This window comes from Hemitrygon akajei, chromosome 11, assembly GCF_048418815.1.
Source record: "Hemitrygon akajei chromosome 11, sHemAka1.3, whole genome shotgun sequence".
Taxonomy (NCBI): Eukaryota; Metazoa; Chordata; class Chondrichthyes; order Myliobatiformes; family Dasyatidae; genus Hemitrygon; species Hemitrygon akajei.
The window spans coordinates 19949248-19977054 of NC_133134.1; positions in this window are offsets into that span (position 1 = coordinate 19949248).

Below are 27807 nucleotides of genomic sequence, written 5' to 3' on the forward strand. Positions count from 1 at the left end.
AAAGTGAGGGGGGGGGGGGGAGATGTGCTTGGTGGTGGAATCCCAGTGGAGACGATGGAAGTTATGGAGAATTATGTGCTAAATGCGGAAGCTGGTGGGCTGGTAGGTGAGAACAAGATGAACCCTATCCCTGTTGGGGTGGTATTAATATGGGGTTCAAAGGTCCAAAGGTCAAGTTTAATGTCAGAGAAATGTATACAATATACATCCTGAAATGCTTTTTCTTTGCAAACATCCATGAAAACAGTGAAGAATGAATGACAGTTAAACGTGAGAACCCCAAAGTATCCCCCAGATTCCCTTTCCCGCAGGTAAGCGGCACTGAGCAACGATCCCCTTTCCCCCACCAGCAAAAAAGAATGTGCATCGGTACCATCACTGAGCCCAAGTGTGTGCTAAGCAATAGCAAAGACACAGACCAAAGTTACCCCAAAAGCTTTGCATTTCATCCGAAATTAGACAAACCACAGGTTCTCTCTCTCCCTGGTAAGGGAGAGGGAGGTGTCCCCCATTTTCACAGCTAGTGCGAGACACAACAACAACCTGCTGGTTTATGATGTTAAAAGTCCATTTTGTCACTTTTCTTGAGCACTGTGTCAGAAGATCGCAAAGTCCTCGGGTCTTCAGGCCCACAGCAGAAGATTTTCCGGCCTCCCCAGTGACACACGAGTCTCCTGCCATGTCACCACCCTCAATCCACTCGTCTCCAGAGCGCTGAGATCTTAGGCTTTCGAACATGATCGAGATTCTTAGGCCAAACTCTTGGCACGTCGAGTAGCGGCCAGTCGAGGAACCTCAGGAACGGGTTCCATTCCCCCAAAGAACCAAAGCCTGTGTGTAACTCCAAGTTAGGGTCTTCAAAAGAACCCTGAAAGGGAAAAATAAAGATATTAAAGGTAGAAATAGAGGTGTTTCCAAAGAGCAGATGTGTGTGAAATGGAAGGGGTGTGGGTGAGGGCAGTGTTGATGGTGGAGGAACGGAAGCTGTTTCTTTGAAGGAGGAGGACATCTCTAGTTCTGGAACAAAAAGCCTCATCCTGTGAGCAGATGTGGCAGAGATGGAGGAATTGTGAGAAGGGGATTTTTACAAGTGACAGTCCAGGCAGCTGTGGGAATCAGTGGGTGTATAAAATATATCAATAGATAAGCTGTCTCCAGAGATAGAGAGAGAGATTGAGAAAAGGGAGCAAGGTGTCTGAAATGGACCTGATAAATTTGAGGGCAGATTGAAGTTGAAAGCAATGTTGATTAAGTTGATGAGCTCAGCATAGGTGCAGGAAGCAGCATGTTAGGGTCCGGTCCAGAGCCCGCCTTCTGGGTCTTGCTCCGGTCCACAGACTCCGGGTATTGCAGCCAGCCCTCCTGTCACACGGAGCCATTGGATCATCTTGGCTTAAGGAGGTAAACCTGTTGCCTATTAAGGGGCAGGTGTTTATAAGGGGCTCAGGGACTGAGCCTAGTTGGGGGGGTGTTGTCCTGCTCTGAAGCTGGTAGTTCTGCTGCTCACCCTGGACCCAGCTCTCTTCTGTTCCCTTGCCTCTGTTGGGTAAGCCAGGCTATTGCTGTTACCCCTTGGGTGGTTCTGTCCTTCCTGTCCCTTTCCTCTGTCAGGGAAGCCAGGCTGTCTGCTATTGTCCAGTGGGGGGACTTGGTTCCCTTCCTACCCCTCACATCAGATGTGTTGTGCCCTGTACCTACCCAGGTGTCTACACCTTACCCAGGCCTCTGTGTCTCTACCTGAGAGGCAGTCCTGCCCAGGATGCAGCCTGACCTGAGGACACCTACCCTTTCCTCCCCTTGTTTCTGATGGGTTGTGCCCTGCACCTGCCTGGGCCTCTATGTTCCTGCCCGGGAGTTATGCACCTGCCCTGCCTGAACTCTGGAATCCTGCTCTGCCTGCCTAAACTCTGGGATCCAGCCCCACCTGCATTACCCCTTGCATGCTGTGGCATTCCCAACCTGTCCTACCCCTAGTACTTCAGTGCCTGCATTTGTGTCCATTCCATGTCTGCTCATGACAGGGAAACCCCCAACTCAGCTCAGTCCCCGAGTCCCTTATAAACACCTGCCTCCTAATAGGTGACAGGTGTACCTCAAGCCAAGATGATCCAATGGCTCCGGGTGACAGGAGGGCTGGCTGCAAGGCCTGGAGTCTGGAGTCTGTGGACCAGAGCAAAACCCGGAAGGTGGGCTCTGGACCGGACCCTAACACAGCACCAACACAGTTGTCGATGTAGCATAGGAAAAATTGGAGAGGGGTACCAGTGCAGGCTTGGAACATAGACTGTTCCACATAGCCGACAAAAAGATAGATGTACCTGGGACCTATGTGAGAGCCCATGGCTACCTCTTTTGTTTGAAGGAAGTGGTAGGAGCGAAAGAAGAAATTATTGAGAGTGAAGACCAGTTCCACCAGATAGAGGTGAGTGGTGGTAGAGAGGAGCAGGTTGGGTCTCTTGTTTAGAAAGAAGCAGAGAGCTTTACGGTCCTCCTGATGGGGTATGGACTTAATGAGGGTAGGGCAGTGGATGTGGTCTACATGGACTTTAGCAAAGCATTTGACAAGGTCCCTCATGAGAGACTCATCCAGAAAGTCATGAGGCATGGGATAAGTGGAACCTTGGCTGGTTGGATAAAAAATTGGCTTAAAGGAAGAAAGCAGAGGGTAGTTGTGGAAGGAAAGTATTCTGCCTGGAGGTCGGTAACTAGTGGAGTGCTGCAGGGAGCTGTCCTGGGACCCTTGCTATTTGTGATTTTTATAAATGACCTGGATGTAGAGGCGGAAGGATGGGTGAGAAAGTTTGCAGGATGACACAAAGATTGGAGGAGCTGTAGGTGGTCGAAGGTTACAAGAGGATATAGACAGGCTGCAGAGTTGGGCAGAAAAATGGCAGATGGAGTTCAATCTGGACAAGTGTGAGGTGATGCATTTTGGAAGGACAAACCAGAGGACTGAGTACAGGATTAATGATCAATTACTTAAGAGTTAGATGAACAAAGGGACCTTGGGGTTCAAATCCATACATCCCTCAAGGTCGCTGCACAGGTTGATAGGGTAGTTAAGAAGGCTTATGGGATGCTAGGTTTCATTAACGGGGGATTAAGTTCAAGGGTAGAGAGGTCATGTTGCAACTCTACAGATCTCTGGTGAGACCGCACTTAGAGTATTGTGTTCAATTCTGGTCACCTCATTATAGGAAGGATGTGGAAGCTATGGAGAGGGTGCAGAGGAGATTTAACAGGATGTTGCCTGGATTGGAGAACAAGTCATATAAAGCAAGGTTAGCAGAGCTGGGACTTTTCTCTTTGGAGCGTAGAAGAATGAGAGGGGACTTGACAGAGGTCTACAAGATTAAGAGAGGCATAGATAGGGTGGATAGTCAGTACCTGTTTCCCAGGGCACCAATAACAAACACAAGAGGGCATAGGTACAAAATTAAGGGAGGGAAGTTTAGGGGAGACACCAGGGGTAAGTTTTTTACAGAGGTTTGTAAGTGTCTGGAATGACTTGCCAGGGATGGTGGTGGAAGCTAAAACATTAGGGGTATTTAAGAGCCTCTTGGACAGGCACATGGATGAAAGAAAAGTAGAGGGTTATGAGGTAGTGTGGGTTTAGTACATTTTTTGAGGATTTTATGGGTCGGCCCAACATGGAGGGCTGAAGGGCCTGTACTGTGCTGTAGTGTTCTATGGTATAGGGACTGGAAGTCCCTGGTGAAAACGAGACAAAATGAAGTCACTGAAAATACCCAGAGTGTGTGAAGTGTGAAATCTGCTCTCAGGATGAGGCTGTTCATTCCAGATGTCACCATGACATCTGATTTCAGAATGAGGTTCTTTGTTCCGGAACTAATGAAATGTCCTCCTCCTTATCAGAAATGTGCTTTCCTTCCTCCACATCAATGATGCCCTCACTCGTAACTCTTCCATTTCAAACGTGTCTGCCTTCACCCCAGCACATAATTTTCCCTAAGTTCTCACCGTCTAAATGGGATCCCACCACCAAGCACATCTTCTCTCTCCCCCACCCCCACTTTCCGCTTTCCTCAGGGATTGCTCACTACGTGACTCCCTTGTCCATTCGATTTTTCTCCAGCATTTTGTGTGTTGCTTTGGATTTCCAGCATCTGCAGGTTTTCTCATGTTTATCATACAAGACATCTGATCAAGAGTTGGATGTCATGGGCCTGGTAGTATGTGCTTTCAGGCTTTTGTATCTCCCATCTATTGGGACAGGGGAAACGAGAGAGTGCCTGGGGTGGCTAGGATCTTTGATTATGCTGGCTGCCCTCTTCTCATTGCTACCATCAGGGAGGAGGTACGGGACCCTGAAGGCACACAATCAGCATTTTAGAAACAGCCCCCTCAGCCATCAGATTTTTGAACAGTATATGAACCCACAAACTCTGCCTCACTATTCTGCTCGATGCTTACACTACTTACTGTATTTATTTTTAATATTTCATAATGTAACTTCTTTTTTATGTACCTTACTGTACTTCTGCTGCAAAACAGAAAATTTCATGATTTGTCAGTGATAATAAGCCTGATTCCAGTTCTGATTTTGATTTACTGAGGCAGCAAGATGAAAAGAATAGATTGAATCTATAGAGGGGAGGTTGGTTCCTGAGATGTGCTGAGCTGTTTCTAGTCTCTCTGCAGTTTCTTGTGGTCATGTGCTGAATGACATTATGCAGTCAGACAGAATGATTTCTACGGTACGTCGATAAAGATGAGTAAGATTCGACGGGGGCATGCTGAATTTCTTTAGCCTCCTGACAAAGCGGAGACATTGGCGTGCTGTCTTGGCCCATGACATCTCAGTGGCTGCACCAGGACTGTGATGGACGTGGGTGTGTTGTGACCGTTGTTGCGTAGTGAATTGGTGTGTGTTCGGACAAGCACAGCGGGTTCTGCATGTAGGGATGGGTACAGGATGAGGCTGGTGGCTGTATGTCGGATGGGAAGATGTGAGTGCATTTGAGTCTGATAGTGTGAGGCTCATGGATACATGATTTCATGCAGCATTGGAATTATTTTATCTGGGGATTCAGATGATCAGAGCCCTCCCCACCACTGAGCACATTCTACATGTAGTGTTGTTGTGGGTAAGCAGCACCCATCATCAAGGACCCTCACCACCTAGACCACGCTCTCTTCTCACTGTTGCCATCAGGAAGAAGGCACAGGACCCTCAGGACCACACCACCAAGTTAAGGAACAGTTATTACCCCTCAACCATCAGGCTCTTGAACCAGAGGGGATAACTTCACTTGTCCCGTTACTGAACTGTTCCCATAACCTATGGACTCACTTTCAAGGACTCTTTGTCTCATGCTCTTGATAACTACTGCTTAATTATTTTTTATGATTATTATTTCTATTTTTTCTTTTTGTATTTGAACAGTTTGTTGTGTTTTGTACATTGGTTAGGGGTGGTATTTCTTTGACTCTATTGTGTCTATGGAAGAATTTAAGACTCTTTGGATATGTACGGGTTAATCTAATCATTTGTGAATGCTCTTAGAATTTAGCTAACATCCTTCCTAAAGTCTAAATAAAAACATTGTGGTGTTGTATTTACGTCATGCTCCTGTTTGTCGAAAATCTAGTGTTAAGTTCAAAGTCACGCTGTTTGTCAAAATTTAGTGTTAAGTTCACAGTTATGCAATGTTATTGTTAAGTGCTTTTAGTCACGTACGCTGTGCCTATATAATGAAGCGGGTCTACAAGATAAGCAGAGCCTCTAAGCACCGCTTTTAGGTGTGGGGGCTCTCCATGATATCATGAAATAAAGTCCTATAGTCTGAAACAAATTCTCTGCGTCAGCCTAATCTATTCTGTCTGCTGCTCCTGGGATCTTTTTCCTGCAACAGTGTCTCTTGTATTTACTGTGAATTCCTGCAAGAAAATGAATCTCAGGGCTGTATATGGTGACATGTATGTACTTTGATAATAAACTTACTTTGAACTTTGAGCTTTATCAGCAGTGGAACATGGAAGTAGCACTAAAAGGATACCAATGATGGAGCAAAACCTGAGTGTCAGTTGCAGATGCTACAAAGCCAGCCACTCCAACCAACGTTACAAATGAACTACAACTTCACATCTGACTTCTGCGTCTTCCCATTTTTTCACTGCCCCAATGTACATTGAGAAATATTCTTACACTTCTGTTTTAATCTTAAGTCCATTGAAACTAGTTATCAAAACATCAAATTTCTAATCTGAACCCTTGTATTAGTTAGGCTGCAGGTAATTACACCCTCCCCTTATAACAATGAAACTGTACAGTGCACCGTCTAGTGCATTGACATTGAGTCATGGAGTCAGGTGGGGTGGAGATACGTCTCTATCAAAGGAGGTGTAGGGCACTCCTTCCCTGCACTTGGGCAAATGCTTAGCCCCTCGATCAGGGTCACGTGAAGCCATGGGGGCAGGTGGTGGGTGATCGTATGAGCAGCTGGTACACATCTCAAGTCCCGGTTATGCGACCACAAACACCAGGCAGACAATCTCTGAAGAATATTGACAATGGCTGGGCTCACCTACGTTGTAAAGACACTGCCCAGAAGAAAGCAAGGGCAAACATTTAAGCAGAAAAATTTCTCAAGTACGATCATGGTTGTGCAAAGCCCATGGGTGCCCGTGTCATACAACGTGACACAGAAGAAATGATCGAACATAGAGTCCTAGCACAGAAACAGGCCCTTTGGCCCATCTAGTGCCTGCCAAATTGTATTTCAGTCTAGTCTCACTGACCTGCACCCTCCCATCCATGTGCTTACTGAAACCGCTCTCAAATGTTGAGAGAGAATGATGCTCTAATGAAATATAACAATTAATATCAGACAATCCATTTCACACTCATTGTGAAGTCTAAGCCATTCATTTAAAAATTGAAAAAAATTAGATTTGTTCAAATCTAGTGTTGGGACTAATGTTGTTACCGCTGAGACCTTCTGCAGAACTCATTCAATGTTTCTAGAAAAAGAAGTGGCAGCTTATGCAAATTTAAAAATTTATTCATAGAAAGAGAAGAACAAGAAATCCCTAGAGCCTGATTCACCATTCACTTTGATCCATGTTCCTTAATAGTGCAGCCCAGGGGTGGCCAACCTTTTACATACCATGCGTCAATTTTTTCACGCACATGTTCAGATGCACCATACCACTCTTGTATCTCCATTCAATTCTTGTAAAAATATGTTAATATAGACATATTTAGCATTTTTACATGATATATTGATTTAATATAAAAACAAGATAAACATTACTTACCTTAATGAGACTTTTAACAAATATATTTTGTCTTCTTTTGGTTTCTTCCTTTTTCTTAATCACATATTCTTTCTGTAACTCAGACCCAAGCATCAGCTTCAGTTTTCCTTCTATTACAGTCTGATGTTGTGTTTTATAGTGTCTATTAAGATCATGTCTTCGATTATGTGAGAAAGTGTTTTCACAAACAACGCACAACGGCTTTCCTGACGGACCCGCTATAAATAAGAACTCATTTTCCCACTGTTCATTGAATTCACGCTTACTATCACTTTCTGCTTTTCTTTTGCACTGTGATGGGCAACTGAATGTAAAAACAAGGCTTAATTTTTGAAAAAGTACAAAACTGCAAATGTTCACAAAGGACGAACAAAGCATAAATCCGTAACGCACGAGTGTAAATTGTAAACTGACTGGCAAAAACTTGCGACGCACCGCTGGTGCAGACGCCTGGCGCCTCAGGATCAAACAAGTATCAAACGTGTTTTGAACAGTTATGGAACGACTGCAGAACAAAAGTCCCTTCTTTCCTAGTTTGACTCATTGAACATTTTCTTAATTGAAAATAGATTAATGTGAAAGAAAATAACATTCACCAAAAGATGTGCACGAAATAATAAAATCGCTAAAAAATAATTGCTAAGTTTTAGATTTATTCTCAGTAAAACCCATTTCTGGCTCTAAGCTACTTGAATTCCTGTTATAGATTTTTTTCTACAAATCGGTTTTTGGTTAATACTTCTTGCATGAGTAGGTTTACTTTTTTATTATCATCACTGAGGTGCAAAGCGCCACTTCTAATCATCCAATGCGCCACTTTTGGTGCATGTGCCATAGGTTGGCCATCCCTGGTGTAGACTGATGAAAATCTTCCAGTAATGCTTATGCTACATTTTGGAACTCAATGCCAATCTCTAATAAATGTGCTGGGGTGGCCAGTGTAAATGGAAGACTTCTGTGGTCACTGAAGATTCTACTGGTCTTGATTTGAAAGCCACGGTCTGATATGCACGACCTAGGGTCACCAAATCTCAAGGATTAACAGGGGATTAAAATTACTCCTCAGATATATGTGCTAAACAAGGGATAGATTAATGAGTGTTTGCTTCAGCTTTATTCCATTATATTTTCCCTCACACCATGGCACTTCAAGTCTTGGCCAGAGCACACCTTTCACTCCATTTCCCCCAGCTGCTTTCCTCCAACCCATGCTCAATAACTCCACTTTGATTCTCCTTACATTAGGATTAACCTACCAATTTATTTGAAAATTTCCAGGATACTTCTCATGATGGACTATAGATTCAGCCACTCAGTAAGTGTTGTCTGCATTTGAGGGTCTTAAAGATAATGGCTGAAGAGATGATGAATGCAATGGATGTAATCCATTGAAATTCTCTAGATTCTGCTATACAGGAAAATTACAAACATAAAAGCACTGCTCAAGAAATGAGGGAAGCAGAAAGCAGTACCTTACAGGCCTGGATATGTCTGGAAGTGCTGGAAGCAATTATTAAGGAGGAAATAGCAATACTTTGAAAAACTACTAAACAGTTAAGAGAGGGTGTATGTGGCTTTGAAAGGGAGTACTTTAGACCATAAGACATAGAAACAGAATTAGGGCATTTGGCCCATTGATTCTGCTCTGTCATTCCTTCATTGCTGATTTACAGTGTTATCCCACTCAATCCCATTCTCGTGCCTTCTCACCATAACCCCAATGGTTGACAAGCCCCAGCTGCCTGGAGCAGCTGGTTTTAAGGAACCAGCAACCTGCTTTTGCCCCTTCTCCTGTTGATGGAAACAGTTCTACCAGGCTTAGTAGCTAAGCCACACATGATTGTCAGAGTCTATTTGAGGCAAACGCCATGGGAGCATTTAATAGGTAGTAAGAGTTTGTCCCTAATATCACTCCTGCCAATAACAGCGTTAAGGAACCAAATTTAATAGTGGAATGGCTAACTAACTAACTAACTAACTAACAGAAAACAGTAAGCTAGGTTAAATGGGTCATTTTTAGATTGTAAATGGATCGGTGCTAAGACATCAACCATTTACCATCTATATTAATGAACTGGAATGAAGCGACTGGCTGACTGCTCAATTTGCTGATGATACAGGGTTAGGTATGTTAGGAATTTGTGAACAGGACACAAAGAGCCTGCAAATGGCATAGATAAGTTAAGTGAAGAGGAAAATGTTAGCAGATAGCATGTAGATGAGTAATTGTGAGAAAGAAGAATGAAAAGGTAAATTATTTAAATCAATTGAGACCACATAATGTTGTGGTACAAAGGGATCAGGAGATCCCAGTGCATGAAGCTAACAATAAGACCATAAGATATAGGAGTAGAATTAGGCTATTTGATCCATCGAGTCTGCTCCGCCATTTCATCATGGCTGATCCATTTCCCTCTTGACCGCAATCTCCTGCCTTCTCCCCGTATCCCTACATGCCCTGACCAATCAAGAATCTATCAACCACTGCCTTAAATGTACCCACTGACTTGGGTATATTTGAGGCAGAGGTTGCAGAGGTTTATTGTGAATGCACAGGGAAGGGTATCCCGACTGTCGCAACACGGCCTGGTATGGAAACACCAATGCCCAAGAACAGAAAGGTCCACAGGAAGTGATAGATACAACCCAGTCCATGACAGGAAAAGCCTTTCAACCACTGAGCACGTCTACGAGGAGCGCTACCACGAGAAAGCAGCATCCATCATCAAACACTCCATGCTCTCTTCTCACTGATGCCATCAGGAGGACGTACAGAAGCCTTAGTCCCACACCACCAGCTTTCGGAACATTTATTACCCTTCAACCATCAGGTTCCTGAACCAAAGTGGATAACTTCACTCACCTCAACTGATTCTATAACCGATGCACTTAATTTTGAGGGCTCTAAAACACCAGTTCTCGTTATTATTGATTTACTATTTATTTATTATTGCCTTCCGTTTCTTTGTATTTGCACAGCTTGTCTTCCTTTGCACGACAGTTGTTTGTCAGTCTTTGATTATGTATAGTTTTTCGTTGATTTAATTGTATTTCTTTGTAGGACGTAAATGCCCACAAGAAAATGAATCTCAGCTGGTGTATGGTGAGGTATTCATACTTTCATAATAAGTTTACTTTGAAATTTGCGCTTTAAACTTTCAACAGTTGCAACGTTAGCGGAATGCTGGCCTTTATTGCAAATGGCATGAAACGTAAAAGTAAGGAAGGTATGAAAAAAATCGCAGTTCTTGTTTTATTTGTAATCGCACTTTAAAGGATCAATGCTCAAATTTCATTCTTTACTACTCTATTGCCAAAAGTACACCGAACAATTTCAGGATTGACATCTCCCTCTGTACTGCAGAACAACATCACTGACTACAAATAACTCTTGGAAGCAGGAATGCCACCCACTATCTTCTGATACAGGCAATGAGGTCCGGCCAATGAGACGAGCTCATAAAGTCAAATTAATTAGCTGTTAATTGTGGGAGGACTAGCTGCGTGCAAGTTGTTTAACTAAAGTACTTCGTTCTGCTCTCCTGAGGTGTGAAAGTCGCACTCTAAATCCGCGTCTTTCTCTCATTTTCCTAATTAATTAAAAATTAAATAAAAATGAGGAGAAAATAAAGATCAGCTAAAACAAAATTACATATGATTTAGCACCTCATTAGCTGACACAAATAATTAAAAGCAGAGTTAGATGTGGGAATCGAAGCTGGGCATAAAGTCTGTTATAACTTAACATTGCACATTACTGTCAGTTTAGACTGCTAATTTTAATAGTAGTTATATTGAGCAGCTTTTAAATATTTCTTACCCTATTAATTGTGAAAGGGCTCGGACTGACAACTGAGAGAGGTAAAAATACTCAGTGGCCACATTATTAGGTACCTCCTGTAGCTTAAACAAGAAGTGGCCACTGAGTGTATGTTCGTGGTCTTCGTGCTGTAGCCCATCCACTTCAAGGTTTGACTTGAGTTCAGCAAATCACTGTTGTAACGTGTGGTTATCTGAGTTACTGTTGCCTTCCTGTCAGCTTAAACTAGTCTGGCCATTCCCCCTGACCTCTCTCACTAACACGTGTTTTCACCCATAGAACTGCCACTGCCAGATTTAAAAAAATTTTTTTTGCACCATTGTCTGTAAACTCTAGGGAATGTTGTCCATGAAAATCCCAGGAGATCATCAGTTTTAGAAATACCCAAACCACCCTATCTGGCTAAACAATTATTCCATGTTCAAAGTCACTTAGATCACATTTCTTCCCAATTCTGGTCTGATCAACTGAACCTCTTGACCACATTTGCATGCTTTTATGCATTGTGTTGCTGCCAGAAGATTGACTGATTATAATAATAATAACTTCATTTATATAGAAAATTCATGCATTAAGATGCAAATTCAAAGTGCTTTAGATTGCAAAGGTAGATCAACATAATCATAAAAATACAAGACAAAATCAAAACTCAATACAAAGACAAACATCATATAGAATAAAAGGAATCGAATATACCAACTTATATAAATGTGTTCAACATCAACAGGCATCAAGTAATCCTATAAGTCAGCTAAATTAAAACAGTAAAATTTTTGAGTCTTTTGAAATGTTCCACAGTACTGGCCTGGCATATCTCAGTCAGTAGAATATTCCAGATTTTTGGTGCATAAGAGCAAAATGCTACATCACCAGTTCTTACATGCTTGGCTCTAGGAACACTAAGCAAATCAGTATTCGTGGCTCTAAGCTTACAATTAGGGATGTAAGAGGATAGACACTCCAAAATATACAGAGGAGCTTCAGAGCCTTATATACATTTATGAGTATTTTAATATTGATTCTAAAATATGCAGGCAGCAAGTATAATGATGCCAAGACCAGCAAAATGTGCTCAGATTTTCTTCTTTTGGTTGACATTCTTGCTACTGTATTTTGAACAAGCAGCAGCCGATTTAAATCTTTCTTAAGCAGTCCAGAAAAGAGTGCATTGCACTTAATGAACAAGTGTGCAGGAGTATCTGACAAAGGGTATTTTGAAGAGCAGACTGCAGAGGAGGGTTGATCTTGCAGAGCTGTTGTTTGTTTAGTCATTCAGTAACCGCCCTTCATGATGTAACAATTCTAAGACTTCATAATTCAGATTATAGTTTTCAGATTTCAAGTTTAGATTTAGATTTATTTATCACAGGTACATTGAAACGTGCAGTGAAATGTGTCATTTGCATTAACAGCCAATACATCCGAGGATGTGCTGGGGCAGCCTGCAGGAGTCGCCATACACGCTTGTGCCAACAGAGTAAACCCTCAATGCTCGGCAGTACAACACAGAACATGTCAAGCAACAACAGTGAAACAAGCCCTGTTCCTGCCTCCGTCTTGTCCACCCACATACACAGTCGTCTAACCCCAAAACAGCCTGTCCTCTTCAGCCTCCAGCAGACTCATGTATCACAGACACTGGGGCCAGACTTCCCCAGCAGACTTGTAGAGATTTTCAGTCCCAAGCTCTGACCACCAAGTCTTGACTCTGGACCTCCAATCAACCTTCGGGCTTCGATCCAGACCTCTGATTGAATTTCGGCCTTCAATCTAGACATCTGTTCAACTTTCGAGTTCAATTCAGACCTTCAAGTTTCAATCTGGAACTCCAATTGACCTTTAGGTTTCGATCGGAATGTCTGGTGAACCTTTAGGCTTCAATCCAGACCTCCAATCGACTGTTGGGCTTTGATCTGGATCTCCGCATCTTCATAAAATGCCTTTTTCCTAAAAAGAAATGTTATGCCAGCAAAAAGTATTATGAAATTATTTTAGAAACAACACTGAGGGCTAAGGTTTGTATACATCATCAACATTTGGAATTATAGGCTGATGTTTATGAAGCTTTTAAATAGCCACAAAGTAATGAAGGAATGAAGGGATAGGAATCATGGGCATACTGACGAGGTTTTGTTTAATTTAGCGTTGTGTCCAGTGCAAATGTTGTGGAGTGAAGGAACTGCCGTTGTGATGTACTCTTTCATGTTGTATGAAAGGGCCTACATCAATGATGGGCGTAGATGAAAAGCAAGGATGGTATTGATTTCTGCTTGGGACATTTCATCAGGAACTATCAAGGATAAGCTCTTTAATCATTTATGAAATGATATAGAATTCCTGTCAGGAGCAACCAATGCTCTGGTTGTCTGATGGAATTCCCTGCTGTAAAGGATTCCATCCGTTTCTTGGCAACTTGGCAAAGGAGCAAACTGAGCAGCAACTTTTAAAAGAGAAAATGGATAAAAAAAACTTGAAGGTTTTTTTTTTACAGGACCACAAGGAAAAAGTATGGGATTGGGAATCTACCCTCGAGCATAACGAACCAAAAACTCCCCTTCTATACTGCAATATTACTATGTCAGATGGGAGGGCAGAACCATTTCCTGATAAAGACCCTAAGCTTTAATTATATGCTTATGGTTACGTTGTTATAAGTGAAGAGTGATAAATGTTGTGAAATTATTGAGACCTCCGCCTTCAACATCAACCTACCACTGGGCAATGCAGTTGATCAAAAGGCAAAGGATATGCGGTGTGAACTCATCAGAAATGAAAACGTTGGACTTGAGAGAAGTCACGTAATGAAGGCTAAATGTCCTTTTAAGTTTAAACATTCTCGCTGCTTATACTGCGTCTATGAAAAAGAGAAAAGTCAACATTTCAGGTTTCAGCCCGAAATGTCGACCGTTTACTCTTTTTCATAGATGCTGCCTGGCCTGCTGAGTTCCTCCAGCATTTTGTGTGTGTTGTTCCGATTTCCAGCATCTGCAGATTTTCTCTTGTTTCTCACTGCCTATACTGTCTTGCCTAACAATGGAACACAACAGAGGATCATTGGACTATGATTTTGCCACACCTAGGTCTTGCCCAGTTCAGTTTTAACTTCTTTAAATGGGAATCTGGCATTCTTCTCCTTAACAGGCTGTAAGCCATTTCCTTGTGTGAATCTGGAAGGCACAACTGTCAGTTTGTGCAATCATGCAATGGCTTTATGTTGAGTTTTACGAGAGTGATGTATAAAAGACATTAAAGGGCCTGTAAAGTGCACTCTCGTACAGCATCTAATAAAGTGTCTACTGAGTGCATGTTCATTCTGCTGCTGTAGCCCATCCACTTCAAGGTTTAGATAGATAGATAGATAGATAGATACTTTATTCATCCCCATGGGGAAATTCAACTTTTTTTCCAATGTCCCATACACTTGTTGTAGCAAAACTAATTACATACAATACTTAACTCAGTAAAAAATATGATATGCATCTAAATCACTATCTCAAAAAGCATTAATAATAGCTTTTAAAAAGTTCTCAAGTCCTGGCGGTAGAATTGTAAAGCCTAATGGCATTGGGGAGTATTGACCTCTTCATCCTGTCTGAGGAGCATTGCATCGATAGTAACCTGTCGCTGAAACTGCTTCTCTGTCTCTGGATGGTGCTATGTAGAGGATGTTCAGAGTTATCCATAATTGACCGTAGCCTACTCAGCGCCCTTCGCTCAGCTACCGATGTTAAACTCTCCAGTACTTTGCCCACGACAGAGCCCGCCTTCCTTACCAGCTTATTAAGACGTGAGGCGTCCCTCTTCTTAATGCTTCCTCCCCAACACGCCACCACAAAGAAGAGGGCGCTCTCCACAACTGACCTATAGAACATCTTCAGCATCTCACTACAGACATTGAATGACGCCAACCTTCTTAGGAAGTACAGTCGACTCTGTGCCTTCCTGCACAAGGCATCTGTGTTGGCAGTCCAGTCTAGCTTCTCGTCTAACTGTACTCCCAGATACTTGTAGGTCTTAACCTGCTCCACACATTCTCCATTAATGATCACTGGCTCCATATGAGGCCTAGATCTCCTAAAGTCCACCACCATCTTGTATGTTCCTAGATGCTCTTCTGTACACCACTACTGTATTGCATGGTTATTTGAGTTGTTGTTGCCTTCCTGTCAGATTGAATCAGTTTGGCCATTCTCCTCTGACCTCTCTCATTTTCACCCATGGAACTACTACCCTCCGGATTTTCTTTTGCTTTTCACGCCATTCTCCGTAAGCTCTAGAGACTGTTGTGCATGAAAATCCCAGAAGACAGGCAGTTTTTGAGATACCCAAACTATCTTGTAGCAACAACCATTCCACGGTCAAAGTTACTTGGATCACAGTTCTCTCCCACTCTGATGTTTGGTCTGAACAAGAGCTGAACTTCTTCACCATGCTTTTCAAGGTTCAAAGTAAATTTCTTATCGAAGTACATACATGCCACCATATACAAACTTGAGGTTTATTTTCTTGCAAAATTCACAGTGAAACGTAAAAGCAAGCAAAATAATAATAATAAAAAAGCAATAACTATTGAGAACATGAGATGAAGAGCCTTTGAAAGTGAGACCATAAGTTATGAGAACAGTTCAGTGATGGGGTGAGTGAAGTTGAGTGAAGTTATCACGTCTGGTTCATGAGCCTGATGGATGAGGGGTTAATCTTGTTCCTGAACCTGGTGGTGAGGGTCCAGAGGCTCCTGTACCTCCTTCCTGATGGCAGGAGCAAGAAGAGAGCATGGTCTGGGTGGTGGGGGTCCCTGGTGATCAATGCTGCTTTCCTGCAACAGCAGTCCAAGTAGAGGTACTCAATGGTGGGAGGGCTTTACCCATAATGGACAGGACTATATCCACTACCTTTTGGAAGCTTTCCCATTCAAGGGCATTGGTGTTATATTGCATCCAGTCAATATACTCCCCAGTACATATCACAGCAGTTTGTCAAAGTTTGAGACGTCATTCTGAATTTTCGCAAACTTCTAAGAAAGTAGAGATGCTGCCATGCTTTCTTTGTAATGGCATTTGTATACTGGACCCAGAACAGATCCTCTGACATGGTAACACCGAGGAAATTAAAGTTGCTGACCGCCCCCACCTCTAGTCCCCCGATGAGGACTGGCTCATGGACCATTGATCTCCTCCTCCTGAAATCAATAACTGCTCATGATCTTGCTGACACTAAGTGAGAGATAGCATTGAGTGGCTGCCACACGATTGGCTGATTAGATATTTACATTGCAGGGCAGATGTAGAGGAATACCTAATAAATACTATTGGGGTTCCAGGGTAGCGTAGTGGTTTGCACAACGCCATTACACCTTGGCGTGTCGTAGTTAGGAGTTCAATTCCGACGCCATCTGTTAGCAGTTTGTACATCCTCCTCGTGAAAGCGTGGGTCTCTTCCAGGTGCTGCGGTTTCCTCCCACATTCCACGGATGTACCCGTTGGAAGGTTAATTAGTCATTGTAAATTGTCCTGTGATTAGGCTAGGGTTAATTAGGTGGGTTGCTGGGTGGGGAGGCTTGTTGGGCTGGAAGGGCCTGTTCACTGCCATAAAGTGACCACTGAGTGTATTTCCTTGATGAGCCTAGAAGACCTGTGGCAACACAATCTACAACCCAGCCTTTCTAACCGTGAGCAGAATAACTTCTTAAACCATTTCAAAGAACAGTTAACCAAAACCGCAGCACTGTAGTTTGGTGCCAGCAAGAACCAGAGTTGGAGAAGGAGGATCCATGAAAAGCGTCCGTGCTTAGTTGTTTAAAGAATCAGGTTGGTTTCAAGTTACCATTATGAGCTTGTCCAATCTAGATTCAGTTAAATTTCCCGGCAGCTATGTTGTCGCTGGAATGTGTGGCAATACTTGCGGGCTGTCCCCCAGCACATCCTGGCGTGTGTTGGTTGTAATCAATGCATTTCGATGTATGCGTGATAAATAAATCTGAATCTGTATCCGAACTCGTGTTCCGGGCCACTATTTCAGACATCCATATACAAATGCAGTGACTCACAACCGTCGCCAATGGCACCTGATGCAAGTGTTGCTATTTGTTTCAGACACTTCAACACTGAACTATGGGTAAGACCAATGCAGCTTATTTTACTTGGCCTTTTACAGACAGGAGCTCTGACCATCAATGATAAATTGGAACTTTAGGTCTTTAAACTAAGCAGGCACTGGCTTACTACATCACTAACCTTTCCACAGAACAAAAGCATTAAAAAATCTGAATTACTTACCACTTTGCAATTAATAATTAAACACTTCATCCACTAAAATAGTATCATGTCATAAAATACTTTAAAAATGGAAAAATCTGAGTTCTTTTACATTTTGAAGACTGGATTATGATAGGTTGGTATTGTTTAATGACTGATCATATCCGATTTATATTTAACAACTTGCATTTTTATTCCAGCTTACAATGATAAAGATTAGCTTTATTTGTCACATGTATATCGAAACATACAGTGAAATGTATTGTTTGCATCAAATAAAAATCAGCAAACCTCCAAGAGAACTGCAATCTTGACATAGGGTTTGAAGGTTTGCTTGCCTCAGCAGTCTGAAGAGTTATATTGGCTGGAGTTAGGACCTTGTGCTTCAGCTCTTGGTAGGGTCACTCATGCCAAACTGGCCAAGGGTAGAGGCCAGACAAAGAGTGGTTTACTGTTCCTCCAACAACCCTGACTGGTCAAACAACATTGTCATGGAAACAGCAAGGAAGAATCCTTCTATGAAGACAGAAATGGAGAACCTTCACTGCTGCCCTAAATGCCATCGAGGTAATGGGCAGTAATTAAGTAAATCGGCAAAGATTTTGCTGGACAGCCCACAAGTGTCATCTCGCTTCTGATGCCAACATAGCATATCCATCACTCACTAACTCTAACCTTATGTCTTTGGAATGTGGTAGGTAACCAGAGCTTCCACAGGAGACCCTCACTGCTGCTGTAAATCATAGCGCTAACCACTGCGTTACTGTGCTGTACCACAGGAGCTCAGGACACCCCGAAGTTCAAAATAGAAGTTATTATCACAATACATACGTGTCACTACATAGAACCCTGAGAGTCGTTTAATGTGGACATATATAGCAGAGCTATCGAACAGTAACTGTAAACGGGATCAATAAACAACAAACTGTGCAAATGCTGATACAAATAAATAACAATAAATAACGAGCATGAAATAAAAAGAGTCCTTAAATGAGTGTGGCTATCCTCTTTTGTTCAAATGCCTGACAGTTGAAGGTAGTAACTGTTCTTTAACCTGGTGGTGTGAGTCCTGAGGCTCCTGTACCTTCTACCTGATGGCAGCAGTGAGAAGAGAGCACGGCCTGGGTGGTGAGAATCCCTGATGATGGATGATGCTTTCCTACAATAGCGTTTCATGTAGATGTGCTCAAAGGTTGGGAGAGTTTTACCCATGATGTACTGGGCTGAACCTACTACCTTTTGTCGGATTGTCTGCTCAAAGCATTGTGTTCCCATACCAGGCCGTAATGGAGCCAGTCAGCAGAGTTCCTACCACACACCTATAGAAATTTGCCAATGTTTTTGATGACAAGTCGAACCTCCGCAGACTCCTAAGGAAGTAGAATCGCTGTCGTGATTTCTTAGTGACACCCGGGAATTTAAAGATAGTGACCCTCTCCACCTCTGATCCTCCGATATTTATTGGCTCATGGACCTCTGGCTTCCCTCTCCTGATGTCCACAATCAGTCCCTTGGTCTTATTGACATCGAGTGAGACGTTGTTGCTATTACACCACTCAGCCAAGTTTTCAGTTTTCCTCCTGTATGCTGATTCATCACCACAACAGTAGTGTCATCAGCAAACTTATATATGGTGTTGGGGCCGTTTACAGTCTATAACATTCTTCAGCAGTACTCCAGCATGAGAAAGATAAAAGAATAGGTCTTGAGATCCTGCAAGATCCCACAAGCAGCAATGCAAACATGTCAATTCTGCTTTAATGAATGACAGCTGGTCTGAGCAACTGGCATTGGTATTAAAATTATTTGTAGGAAATCTAGGTTATCTGAAATTATCCCTGTTTATCTTAGTGTTAGAATAAATTTACTCTTTGAACCTTTGTGAATAATATGTTATCAATAGTGAGGCAGGTAGCATGGTGGTTAGCATAAACAAGAGAAAATCTGCAGATGCTGGAAACCCAAGCAACACACACAAAATGCTGGAGGAACTCAGCAGGCCAGGCAGCACCTATGGAAAAGAGTACCATCGACATTTCAGGTTCAATTCCCGCCACTGTCTGTAAGGAGTTCGTAAATTCTCCCTGTGGCCATGTGTGTTTCCTCCAGATGCTTCAGTTTGCTCCCACATTCCAAAGACGCATGGGTCCCCTTTAGTAAGCTATGGGAATGCTGTTATACCTAGAGGTATGGCAACACTTGTGGACTGCCTGCAGCACACATTTGAGTTGTGTTGGTCATTGACACAAGCAACGTATTTTATTGTGTTTCAGTGTTTTGATACACGAGACAAATGAAACTAATCTTTAATATTGCTGGATGTACAGAATCAGAATCAGGTTTAATATCACTGACATATGCTGTGAAATTTGTCGCTTTGCGGCAGCAGTATATGCAGTACATTATAATAAGAACTGTAAATTACAATAAGTATATATATATATACAAAAGAAACTTAAATAAGTTGCAAAAAGAGGAGGATAAAATTACTGATGAACTTTGTCCTTTCATTATCCAATCAGAAATCTGATGGCGGAGGGTAAGAAGCTGTTCCTGAAACGTTGAGTGTGTGGCATTAAGCCCCTGTACCTCCTGCTTGAGGATAGCAATGAGCAGAGGACATGTCCCGGGTGATAGAGGTCTTCAATGATGGATGGCACCTGCTTGAGGCTTCGCCTTTTGAAGGTGTCCTGGTTTCTGGGGAGGCCAGTATCCATAATGGAGCTGGGAGAGTCTAAAACTTTCTGCATCTTTTTCCGATGTTCTGCAGTGGTCCTTCCATACCAGACGGTGATGCTCTCCATGGAATATCTGTAGAAATTTGCGAGAGTCTTTGGTGACATACCAATTCTCCTCAAACTCCTAATGAAATATAGCAGCTGTCATGCCTTCTTTGTAACCGCATCAATATGTTGGCCTGTGAAAGATCCTCAGAGATGGTGACGCCCAGGAACTTGCAACTGCTCACCATTTCCACTTCTGTTCACTCGATAAGTAAGGTCTGGTGTGTGTCCCCTCAAATTTACCCTTCCTGAAGTCCACAATCAATTCCTTGGTCTTACTGATGTTGTTGCTGTGACTCCACTCAACCAGCTGATCTATCTCCCTTCTGTACGCCTTCTGATCATTATCTGAAATTCTACCAACGATTGTTGCAACATTGACAAATCTATAGATGGGGCTTGAGCTGTGCCTAGCCACACAATCATGAGCGTAGAGAGAGTAGAGCAATGGGCTAAGCTCATCTCCTTGAGGTGCACTAGTATTGATTGTGAGCAAGAAGGAGATGTTATTTCCAGTCTGCATTGACTGTAGTGTTCTGGTGAGGAAGTCAATGATTCAGTTGCAGAGGGAGGTTCAGAGGCCTAAGTTTTGGAATTTGTTGATGGGAACAGAGGGTATGATGGTGTTGAATGCTGAGCTGTAGTCAATAAACAGCAGCCTAACATAGGTATTGCTATTGTCCAGGTGATCCAAGGCCGAGTGGAGTGCCAGTGAGATTGCATCCACTGTAGACCTATTGTGGCGAAAGGCAAATAGCGGTGAGTACAGATTCTTGCCTAGGCAAGAGTTGATTCTAGCCATGACCGACCTCTCAAAGCACTTCACCGCAATATCTGTGGGAGCCGCTGGGGATGGTCTTTGAGGGAGCTCAACCTGCTCTCCTTGGGTGCATAGGGGATGTATTATGGTCTCCTTAATGGGAAGCACAAAGTAACAGATTGTTGTAAAAATCTATCCATTTCACTCATGTGAAGGAAATCTGCCCTCCTTTTGCAGTGTTGATTATACGTAACTCCAGGTCAGCATCGCTGAGTGAGTAATAGAGCCATAGGTGTGTACCGCATACATTCAGCCCCCCACATACGTCAAGAGCCTAATGCCATTACATAGTACTTAACTGTATTAATCACGTTTATCTGCATTGGGACTGCAGTCTTCTGTGCCTTTGCAATTCAAGTGGTTGTCTAGATGCTTTTTAAAAGCTTTGACTGTATCTGTCTCCACCACATCCTCAAACAGCATGTTCCAGCTTCAGACAGTGGCTTAGCATGGTAGCTGTTCTGCACATGACTGCAAGAAACTGCAGAGAGCTGTAGACACAGCTCAGCACCTCGCAGAAAGCAGTCTCCTCTCTATGGACTCTGCCTGTACTTCTCGCTGCCTCTGTAAAGCAGCCAACATAATCCTGCCCCGGGCACTCTCTTTGTCCCCTCTCCCATCAGCCAGAAGATACAAAAACTCAAGAGGCCATGCAAGCACACTCAAGGACAGCCTTATTGGACTCTTGGCCTCACAATCTACCTCGGTGTGATCTTGCACTTTCTCATTTACCTGCACTGTACTCTTTTGGTAGTCCTTACACTTTATTCTGAATTGTTATGCTTTACCTTGTTCTACCTCAATGCACTGTGTAACTATCTGATCTGTATGAACAGAATGCAAGACAAGCACTTCACTGAATCTTGGTACCTGTGACAATGATAAACCAAAGTCATTGCACTTTGTGTAAGAAAGACCCCTCAGATGCACTCTAAACCTCCTAACTTTCAAATTAAGCCTTCCTGTCTCAAAAGTTCCCACAATGTGAAAAAGATTTGTACAGTCTACTTTATCTATTCTCGTCTTAATTTTGTTTCCCTCTATTACAGGGGGTTCCCAACCTAGTGTCCACGGAGTCCTCAGTTAATGGAAGGGGTCATTGGCATTGTAAAGTTTGGTCACCACTCAAGCTCCTCAGCTCTAGAGAAAGCAAATCCGGCCTATCCATCCTCTCATTGTAATGGGAATGCTCCAATCCCGGAAATATCCAGGTGAGTCTCTTCCACAACTTATCCAGCACAATCACATCTTTCCTATAACGTGGTGAATATGTTCTAAGTAGTGTGGGTCATTTTAAAGTCTCTTAGATAGGCTCATAGATGAAAGAACAATGGAGGGTTATGGGCTGGGTACGAGGGAAAGGTTAGATTGATTATGGAATAAGTTAAAAAGTCGACAGAACATTATGGGCCGAGGGATCTGTAGTGTGCTGTACTATTCCTTGTTCTAAGTTCTACGTATGGCCAACATAGTGTTTTATAGTCTATTTTTAACTGCCCTCCCAAATGGCTCAGCATGCCACTGCTCAGCGAATAATTAACAATGTTCAATAAATGTTGGGTATTGGTGTTCATATACTGTGCCTGAGTGTGCAGTATGGACATCGGATTCTTATGATTTGTAACAATGCAGAGCAGCAAAATGGTAGTCAACAATAAGATGCACGCCAATTTTACAGATAGATTGAAGATTAAAATCAATCCCTCATGGTGTGCCAAAAACAATAATCTTTTAGTCAATTTTCAGTCAGTCAGTTCTCAAGGGTTTGCAACTGGCTAGTATAAATATAGTTTATATTTGGATTAGTTTGTTAGTCAAAAGAAAATCAACATGTACTGTATTTACGGAGCACATCATCATCACCAGTATGTGCCGTGTCATATGTTGTTGGTGATCGTGGTCTTCCATCTGTTTTTAAACTGCTCATTCTTTTCTCTATCCATGACCATGATTGTTCGTGGCAAATTTTTCTACACAAATAGTTTGCCATTGCCTTCATCTGGGCAGTATCTTTACAAGTTGGGTGACTCTAGCCATTACCAATACTCTTCAGAGATCGTCTGCCTGGTCACATAACCAGGACTTGTGATATGCACCAGCTGCTCATACGACCATCCGTCACCTTCTCCCATTGCATAATATGAACCCAATCGAGGGGCTAAGCAGGTGCTACACCTTTCCCAAGGATGACTAGCAGAGGGAAGGAGGACCTTACACCTCCTTTGGTAGAGATGTATCTCCACCCAATCACCCCACACTTTATCTAGATCACAGTAAGATACAAACACTCACATAAGCATAAGCTGAGCAGTGCAGGACATTTTGGCCTACAGGAAATGTTTATTGTAAAAATAGCAGGATATTCCCAGAATGAGCTCATCCAGAGTTAGACAAAACTTCTTCAGCATCAATCCTTGTTTAAAATTGGTTTGAACCCTTCTACAAAGTGTGAAACCATCCCATTCCCCAGGAAAGAAAGCTCAAAAAGCACAGCGGCACAGGTGGTTACTATTTATTAGTTACTTATTTATATAAATAAATATATAAATAATAAATATTTATTTATTATTGAGATACAGCATGGAACAGGCCCTTCAAGCCATGCTGTCTAGTGGTCCTCCAATGTAACCCTAGTCTAATCATGAGACAATTTACATTCATCAATCAACCTACCAACCTGTACGCGGTCACAGGGGAAACATACAAACTGCCTACAGGCAGTGGTGGGAATTGAACTCAGGGACGCTGGTTGCTGATTTCTAAAGCAAAGTGCTGACCACTGTGCTATTGTGCCAACTCAACCTCAGCTCTGAGTCAATGGTTCGTGAATTCTGTCCCCACTCCAAAGCTTAAATATCTAGGCTGATATTCCAGTGTGGTTAGAAAAATGTACAAAATGTGAGATTCAATAAACTTAAGGATTATCCATTTGCACACCTTGAGGGATTGATTTTAATCTTAAAACTGGTTGTAATATTGGCCTGCATCTTATTGATGACTACCAGCTTGCTTCTTTCCTGTGTTCCAAAGTGTAGGATCTTGGTTCACTATTTACCCCAGTGCTGCTTTTCTGTACTAAATCTACATCTTTTGATTCTCTCAACACATACACAAATATATCAATTTCTCCCTGGAATCTCTGCCACAGTTTACTGACAGAGTGAGTCACTGCTGGAGATGCCACCTTAAACTGAGACCCCTTCAGAGAGCATCCAATTACACACCTCTGCTATTCCATATCTGTATTTCTATGAGCAGATTACTTGTGTTTTTTTTTACCACATTGTTGTTTTTGTTTGTGTGTACAATAACAGCAATGTTTCCTCCATTTCAAAACCCTAACCACATTTCAAAAGTACATTGTAGGCTGTAATAATCTTTAGTACACAGACAGATGCTCTTGAATCACGAACAATATTACAGAAGAAATGACAGTAATTCTGCCCTGGAGGACGTATCTGCTCCTACAGAGCAATTTCATCAGTCACATCCTCTCATAGCTCTGCAAGTTACTTTCCCTCAAATGTCTCTCCAAATTCCTCTGATGATAGTTTTAGGTGGTGATTTCTAGATCATAACTGAGGAAATGTCATTGACCTGAAACAATAATCTCATTTCTCACTCTATAGTTACTCACTGACCTGCTGAGTATTTCCTCTATTCTTAGCTCTTATTTCAGATCATAATTACCGCAAGAATTTACCTGTATGTCTTGCTCAAAATTATACATCTATGTCACCTGGATCCAAAAGGAACAGCTCCCTCTATGTACTACATCTAAACCCGTCATGCTCTTGTACATATGTGCGTATATCAGTGAATCATGGAGAGGTTAGAGGAAAGGAACCATTCGTCCCATCATTTTCATGTTGGCCCTCCACAGAGCAACAGGTTCTACCCAGACTGTTCTCTGCGATATGTAGTCCTCTTGAAGGCTACAACGAAACCTGCCTCCACAACTTCTGCTTGCTACTTCTTCCAGATTCCAATCACAGTAAAAGATCCGTGGACAGACAGGGGTTCCCAACCATTTTTTATGCCATGGACGAATACCGTTAAGCAAGGTGTTGATGAACAGCAGGTTGGGAACTCCCGGTTTGGAGGTATCTGGGCCAAGTGCAGGCAAAAGCTTGGATGGGCAACTTGGTCAACATCAATATATAGGGCCAAAGGGCCTATTTCTGTGTTATATTAATCTACACCATATGTCAATGATATTAAACCTGATTCTGATATATTACTCTATGACATTCAGCATTTAAAGTGTTTCTACATATTACTCTTAATTCTCTTGACCCTAATTTTATTCATGTAACCTCTCGTCCTCAATCCCTCCATCTGTCCACAGCTGTCTTCATTTTATAAACTGGAGTCATAAAGTCATGGGGCCTGACAGCACAAACACACAGCACTGTACCTCAAATTTTATTCTACCCATTGAGTCCATGCTGAACTGCTACAAGGCTGAGAATGATTTAGAGCAGAGGTTCCTAACCTTTTTTATGCCATGGACCAATAGCTGGACTATTGCTCTCTCGTAGACAGTGCAGAAACACACCCTTTGGCCCATCTAGTACAGGCTTAACTGCTATTCTGCCTAGTTCCTTCGCCTCACACCTGGACTATTGCCCTCCCTTAGTTCTCCAGAATCAGCTATCAAATCCGCCCTATATAAGTACATGTCTATCCTTCAATTTGGCCTGCCACTTTAACAGGCGCTCTGCAGGCAGTAAAGCTGAGGCCTTTTTGAGCTCGGTGATGAATGGCCGCTTTCAGCTCTACAAAGAAGTAGTGCAATCCATTTTCAAACACAAACCCATCCACATCATCTACTGGCTGCCAGGGATCGGCAGATGTCGACGGCTGGCTTGCCAAGGAATTGACAAGAGAACCAAGACTAGATGGACACAAAGGACACCTGGCTGGCTGGAGTAAGAAATAACAAAGTGGCCCAGAGATGTATGTTTTAAATTCAAATTAGGTGCAGTGATACGTGAGATAAATGGTTTAGAGCACTATACCTCACACTTTGTTTTCATATGAAAAGAGAATTGGAAAGGGCAGCTTGCCTATTTCTTCAGTTCATCAATCTACAGACCAGTCACTCTCCACACTGCATTGTACCTCCGGCTTTCTGTGATTCAGTGTCACCTGGGCTCTTAAAGCTCCTAGATGTGATCTGCTTCTCTAACTCCCTGGGGAATTGTTTTAGGAAGTAGCCATTCTGCCATCTCTGGCTTCCTCTGATGCCCCTGCATTGCCACCCACTGTTTGCCAGTTGCCAAGGATGACCTTGGAGTGTGAGCCACTCAGCAAAGCCCCTCACGTTGGCAGTATTGAAGTGAAAACATTGAGAGTGTCTCTGCTTCGTTTGACTTCTAGCTATGGCTAAAGTTAGCCCTTGGACTTAAAGCTTTAAACAACACATTTACTCATGATATTTACTTGGCTCTGCGTTGAACTGAAGCTGAGGCTGTGGGCCTGCTCTGGCTGCTCTTGGCTTTGTGTCTATGGACTCACTTTCTTCTGAATGCCATTTGCTTACTTCTATTGTTTGCAAACTTTAGTTTATTTTTCTCTCTGCATATTGGGTCTTTGTCGGTCGTCTATTTCTATGGTTTCTTTTGGGCTTCTTTGCTTTGTGACTGCCAGTAAGGAGATGAATCATGAGGCTGCATAATATATGCATACTTTGATAATAAATGTACTTTGAAATTTAAACCACACAATGCCTGCTTCTGCACAAACATGCTACAGACAGGAAAACTCCTTTACATCTTCTGTGCAGAGATTGACTCCTAAATTATTTGACTGTGTGCTTGAGATTTAAAATGCACGTCTGTCTGTCCAGCAGTCTGAGTTGTAAACTGGAGGAACTCAGAAGATCAGGCTGCATTAGCATCTATGGATGGGAATAGACAGTTGACATAGGATGAGACTCTTCATTAGGACTGGAAAGGAAGGGGGCAGAAGCCAGAATAGGAAGGTGGGGGAGGAGTACAAGCTGGCAGGTGATAGGTAAGACCAAGTGAGGGGAAAGGGGAGGGGGCTAATGTATGAAGCTGAAAGGTGATTGGTGAGACCAAGTGAAAAAGAAGGTGGATGGATGGGGGGGGGGATTAAGTAATAATCTCAGAGATGATAGGTGGAAGAGGTAAAGGGCAGAAGAAGCAGGAATCCAATAGGAGAGAAGCAGTAGACCGTGGAATAAAGGGAAGGGGGGAGGGGAGCCAAAAGAAGGTGATGGGCAGGTGAAGAGCAGAAAAGGGGTGAGAGGCTAACTGGCATGGGGAATGAAAAAAGAGAGGGGTGGAGTAATTAACAGAAGTTAGAGAAATCTATATTCATGCCATTAGGTTGGAAGCTACGTAGATAGAATCTGTGTTTCTCCTCCATCTTGAATTTGGCCTCACAGTGGCAGTAGAGTCAGAATCGGAATGGGAAATTGAATTGGTTTGCTGAGTTGGGTTGGAGGGCCTATGGGTCAGGAATGTGTTGGGTGGCCAAGGCGAGAATAGTTAGCCAAGAAAATATGTAATTGGGTTTCTAGAATGACCTGAAACAGACTAGGCATGGTGGGAGACTATGATGGTGGAATCTGAAGGAAAAAAACATTTTGCTGGAAGAACATAGTGGTTGAGCAGATCCTGATGTAGAGTCTCAACCTGAAGCATCTGAACTTCCTTCCCACCCCCCACCAACAGATTTATTATTTTATTTATGTATTTAGAAAAAAAGTGTAGAACAGGCCCTTCTGGCCCAATGAGCTATGTTGCCCAGCAACTCACCTATTTAACCCAAGACTAATCACAGGGGCAATTTAGAAAGAGCAACTAGCCTACTAACCGG